Here is a 6,222-nt window from a genome sequence, read left to right on the forward strand (position 1 = left end):
TATAGCTTTTAGATTAGACTTATTTATCGTATAACCGAAGTTTAACGAGTTCCTTTTAGCACTCATGTAGATGACCTCACACTTTTCGTTATTTAGGGTCAACTGCCACTTTTCGCACCATTCAGATACCTTTTCTAAATCGTTTTGCAGTTTGTTTTGATCTTCTGATGACTTTATGAGTCGATAAACATAGCGTCATCTGCAAACAACCGAAGACGGCTGCTCAGATTGTCTCCAAAATCGTTTATATACATATAAGGAACAGCAAAGGTCATATAACACTACCTTGGGGAACGCCAGAAATCACTTCTGTTTTACTCAATGACTTTCCGTCAATTACTACTAACTGTAACCTCTCTGACAGGAAATCACAAATCCAGTCACATAACTGAGACGATATTCCACAAGCACGCAATTTTACTACGAGCCGCTTGTGTGGCACAGTGTCAAAAGCCTTCTGGAAATCCAGAAATACAGAATCGATCTGAAATCCCTTGTCAATAGCACTCAACACTTCAAGTGAATAAAGAGCTATTTGTGCTTCACAGGAACGATGTTTCCTAAATCCATGTTGACTGTGTGTCAATAGACCGTTTCTTTCGAGGTAATTCATAATGTTCGAACACAATATATATTCTAAAATCCTGCTGCCTATCGACGTTAACGATATGGGCCTGTAATTTAGTGGATTACTCCTACTACCTTTCTTGAATATTGGTGTGACCTGTGCAACTTTCCAGTCTTTGGGTACGGATATTTCGTCGAGCGAACGGTTGTATATGATTGTTAAGTATGGAGCTAATGCATCAGCATACTCCGAAAGGAACCTAATTGGTATACAGTCTGGACCAGAAGACTTGCTTTTATTGAGTGATTTAGGTTGCTTCACTACTCCGAGGATATTTACTTCTACGTTACTCATGTTGGCAGCTGTTCTCGATTCGAATTCTGGAATATTTACTTCGTCTTCTTTTGTGAAGGCATTTCTGAAGACTGTGTATAGCAGCTCAGCTTTGTCAGCTCTGTCTTCGGTAGTGTTTCCATTGATATTGGGCAGAGAAGGCATTGATTGTGTCTTGCCGCTAGGATACTTCACATACGACCAGAATCTCTTTGAATTTTCTGCCAAGTTCCGAGACAAAGTTTCGTTGTGGAAACTGTTATAGGTATCTCGCATTGAAGTCCGCGCTAAATTTCGAGCTTCTATAAAAGATCGGCAATCTTGGGGATTTTGAGTCTATTTAAATTTGGCATGTTTGTTTCGTTGTTTCTGCAACAGTAATCTAACCCCTTTTGTGTACCAAGGAGGATCAGCTCCGTCGTTTGTTAATTTATTTGATATAAATCTCTCGATTGCTGCCGATACTATTTCTTTGCAGTTAAGCCACATCAGGTCTACACTTATATTATTAATTTGGAATGAGTGGGGATTGTCTCTCAGGAAGGCGTCAAGTGAATGTTTATCTGCTTTTTTTGAATAGGTATATTTTTCGCTTATTGTTCGAGGATTTGGGGATTACAATATTCAATCTTGCCACTACGACAACTCTGTGTTCACTAATCCCTGAATCGGTTTTGATGATCGTAATTAATTCATGTTTTTTTGTTGCTAAGAGGTCAAGTGTGGTTCCACAACGGTTTACTATTCGCGTGGGCTCATGAACTAACTGCTCGAAATAATTTTCAGAGAATGGTTTCAGCACAATTTCGGATGATATTTTATGCGTACCTCCGGAATTAAACATGCATTTTCCCCAACATATCGAGGGTAAATTTAAGTCACCACCAACTATTTTCGTATGAGTCTGGTACGTGTTTGAAATCAAACTCAAGTTTTCTTTCAGTTGGAGTATCAATTAAAAATATCAGGTATCAATTAAAGTATCAATTAAAAATTAACTCTATGAACGGTTGTATCGACTGTAGGATACACCCGTATAACCAAATGTAGAATTATGCCCCTCAATCATCTTTTGAAGGAGAATGGTTCAAATGGCTCTGAGCACTATGGGACTCAACTGCTGAGGTCATTAGTCCCCTAGAACTTAGAACTAGTTAAACCTAACTAACCTAAGGACATCACAAACATCCATGCCCGAGGCAGGATTCGAACCTGCGACCGTAGCGGTCTTGCGGTTCCAGACTGCAGCGCCTTTAACCGCACGGCCACTTCGGCCGGCTTTTTGAAGGAGACGGCACCTTTTTGTTTTAGAAGCAATCCGAGACAGACGTTTTTCTGTTATTACGGCAGATTTATACGGCACACCCCATTATCATTTGTATTTTGCTTAATGTAAGTCTCATTGCAAATTTATTGTTTATGTTTGATAATTGAATATAGTGATGTTATTTAATATTTGTTTCATTTTATGTTAAAAGTCATCCTCAGCTACACTGCGTGTTGACATGGCGAAAGGTTCCGTGTTCTTTAAATGCACATAAAAAGTCCAGTACGAACCATTTCTTCGCTGAGTAAATGTTTTCGAAGTCCAATAAAAGAAGTTTTCATTTGAAGAGATATCCACGGTCGAGTAAAGGAAACAGGTCGGACTTTACAGTCAAACCCGCTGTCAAGCGCGCCAAATAGAGAAGTGAATTTAAAAATATATATTTATTTAAGAAATTACTTCATTATTTTAATAAGTGTGGCAAAATCCCTGACATTAATCCAAGCACATCAGAATTAATAATAAAAGAAAATTTAAAACCGCTAGAATGTGCCGAAATCTGTTTGCTTATATCTCGATGGGCAATTAATCCACAACCTTAAGTGTGGATGCACATTTACGTTGGACCACCAAAGGAAATCTAAAATTACCGTGCAAGAAAGACATGGACAAGGACTGCAGACAGCTGACACTACGTGAGGCTATTAACTCTGTGTCCAGATGGTGCAGTAGTCCCCCCCCCCCCTCCCCCCGTCCGCCACCTGTAGCTGAGTGGTCAGCGCGACAGACTGTCAATTCTCAGGGCCCGGGTTCGATTCCCGGCTGTGTCGGAGATCATCATCATTTCATCCCCACCGACGCGCAAGTCGCCGAAGTGGCGTCAAATCGAAATACTTGCACGAGGCGAGCGGTCTACCCGACGGGAGGCCCTCGTCGCACGCCATTATTATAGTGGTTACCCCGTCTGACTAGTTAGCAGGAGATGCTGGGTTCGAGTCCCGGTTCGGCACACATTTTCACATAGTCGCCGCTAACTCCGCATAAAGTCCCGAGGCAAGTGATGTCATTAGTTCCTCCCCTTTCCGTTTCTTTCTACCCCTTCCATCTTCAATAAAATAACAAACATCACAGCGTCGATATATTCTCTTTATAGGAGCTAATCCTTGCTTTTAAGATTCCTAACCGACCCCGAATAATAAGTTACTGACGCACATGTATTTGACAAGCAGCACACATATAGCATCAACAATGTGCCACCGAAAAAGCAAAAGTACGAGCAAATACGGTGATATGAAGAATTCTATAGAAAATGAAATGGCTCTGAGCACTATGAGACTCAACATCTGTGGTCATAAGTCCCCTAGAACTTAGAACTACTTAAACCTAACTAACCTAAGGACATCACACACATCCATGCCCGAGGCAGGATTCGAACCTGCGACCGTAGCAGTCGCGCGGCTCCTGACTGAGCGCCTAGAACCGCTAGACCACCGCGGCCGGCAAGAATTCTATACAAATTGAGAAAAATGTAAACTTACAGCAGAAACTGGACGTTCACAACCAGTAATAATGAATTATGTTTTCATACGAAAATGATACAGCTTTTAGAGCCCGGGCAACAGCTGTAAAGAATGAAAGCGGTGGTTTCGTTAAATTGACGTGACTAGCGAGAAACGCAACCTCGTATTAGCTTCCGCCGTAATCTCGGAAGAGCGCGCCGTACCGCGACTGCACAGAAGCGGGCCGGACGAAGAACGACGTGGCAGTAGGGGCAGCGAAAATAAAATATTGACCGCGAGTTGTCTGGTGTGATTGCGGTTTGATGCGGACGTTGTTATTTGTTGGCCACGCGGAGGGCGCGCGGCGCCGGACCTCAGTGGCATCCCCCACCCCCTGCCCCCCCTCCTCCGCGTCCCTCACCCTCCCCCCGCCCCCCTTCCTCACGGCACGTCTGTTAGAGAGTTGGGGGAGGCAGAGAGAGAGAGAAACGCCGGGCCAGATTTAGCGCGGACACAGGTGAACGTGACAGTATTTTCAAGAGCACCCTCAGCGGGAGGCAGGCGCAGTGTCCGGCCAAGCAAACCTACCGACGCCGCAATCTCTCTCTCTCTCTCTCTCTCACACACACACACACACACACACTCATTTTCTTGCCCATTCGTTTCACTACGTCTCCGTAATTCTGTCTCCTCATGTGCTGACTTCCCGTCCTCCCCACCCCCTTCTCACCGCGCTGCTCCTCCTGCCTAGGCTTTCACACATATTTCTCTTCTTTCTCTTTCTCCGCTTCCGCCCGGCTGGCTCCCTAGCCGCTGTGGTACATCCTCGGGACCTTCCACACTTGCTCTTCCTCGCTCTGTCTACACAGACGGCCACAAAGAGATGCGGATGCAGGGAGGGATGTGGAGCAGGATGGACAGACGGAGAGTGAGAGAGAGAACAGCACGGCCCCCTCCTCTCCACGGCCGGGGAGTTACAAGCACTCAGTTACATGTTAAATATTCACCGGCTCGGAAAATACAGTCGGCGTGGCGTCTGTGTCGCCGCTGGCCGACCTCTACGGATATGTAGGAACGCATGTTGCAGCACTGCGCCACAGCGTCACTGCTCTACTAGGCCAGTGTCCGCGTCTGTTCCACATTTCACGCACATGCGTAGACAGTACTCGACAAACGACCGATCTTTTATAGCTGCGTAATTAATCAGCGGAGTTTTACACTGCAAAGATACCTGCTATATACACGGTGAAGGGAAACTGGTATTAAACAGGTCGTTCGATCCGTCGTACAGAATTGCTAGCAATTGGCTGAAGTAATTGTATTGGACAAGATAAATACTACACTACTGGCCATTAAACTTGCTGCACCACGACGATGACGTGCTACAGACGCGAAATTTAACCGACAGGAAGAAGATGCTGTGATATGCAAATGATTAGCTTTTCAGAGCATTCACAATAAGTTGGCGCCGGTGGCGACACCTACAACGTGCTGACATGAGGAAAGTTTCCAACCGATTTCTCATACACAAACAACAGTTGACCGGCGTTGTCTGGTGAAACGTTGTTGTGATGCCTCGTGTAAGGAAGAGAAATGCGTACCATCACGTTTCCGACTTTCATAAAGGTCGGATTGTAGCCTATCGCCATTGCGGTTTATCGTATCGCGACATTGCTGCTCGCGTTGGTCGAAATCCAATGACTGTTAGCAGAATATGGAAGCGGTGGGTTCAGGAGGGTAATATGGAACGCCGTGCTGGGTCCCAACGGCCTCGTATCACTAGCAGTCGAGATGACAGGCATCTTATACGCATGTTTTAACGGATCGTGCAGCCACGTCTCGATCCCTGAGTCTACAGATGGGGACGTTTACAAGACAACAACCATCTGCACGAACAGTTCGACAACGTTTGCAGCAGCATGGACTATCAGCTTCGAGACCATGACTGCGGTTACTCTTGACGCTGCATCACAGACAGGAGCGCCTGCGATGGTGTACTCAACGACGAACCTGGGTGCACGAATGGCGAAACGTCATTTTTTCGGATGAATCCAGGTTCTGTTTACAGCATCATGATGGTCGAATCCGTGTTTGGCGACATCGCGGTGAACGCACATTGGAAGCGTGTATTCGTCATCGCCATACTGGCGTATCACCCGGCGTGATGGTATGGGGTGCCATTGGTTACACGTCTCGGTCACCTCTTGTTCGCATTGACGGCACTTTGAACAGTGGACGTTACATTTCAGATGTGTTACGACCCGTGGCTCTACCCTTCATTCGATCCCTGCGAAACCCTACATTTCAGCAGGATAATGCACGACCGCATGTTTCAGGTCCTGTACGGGCCTTTCTGGATACAGAAAATGTTCGACTGCTGCCCTGGCCAGCACATTCTCCAGATCTCTCACCAACTGAAAACGTCTGGTCAATGGTGGCCGAGCAACTGGCTCGTCACAATACGCTGGTCACTACCCTTGATGAACTGCGGTATCGTGTTGAAGCTGCATGGGCAGCTGTACCTGTACACGCCATCCGAGCTCTGTTTGACTCAA

The sequence above is a fragment of the Schistocerca nitens genome, chromosome 5 (genome assembly GCF_023898315.1).
Source record: "Schistocerca nitens isolate TAMUIC-IGC-003100 chromosome 5, iqSchNite1.1, whole genome shotgun sequence".
In the NCBI taxonomy this organism is placed as follows: Eukaryota; Metazoa; Arthropoda; class Insecta; order Orthoptera; family Acrididae; genus Schistocerca; species Schistocerca nitens.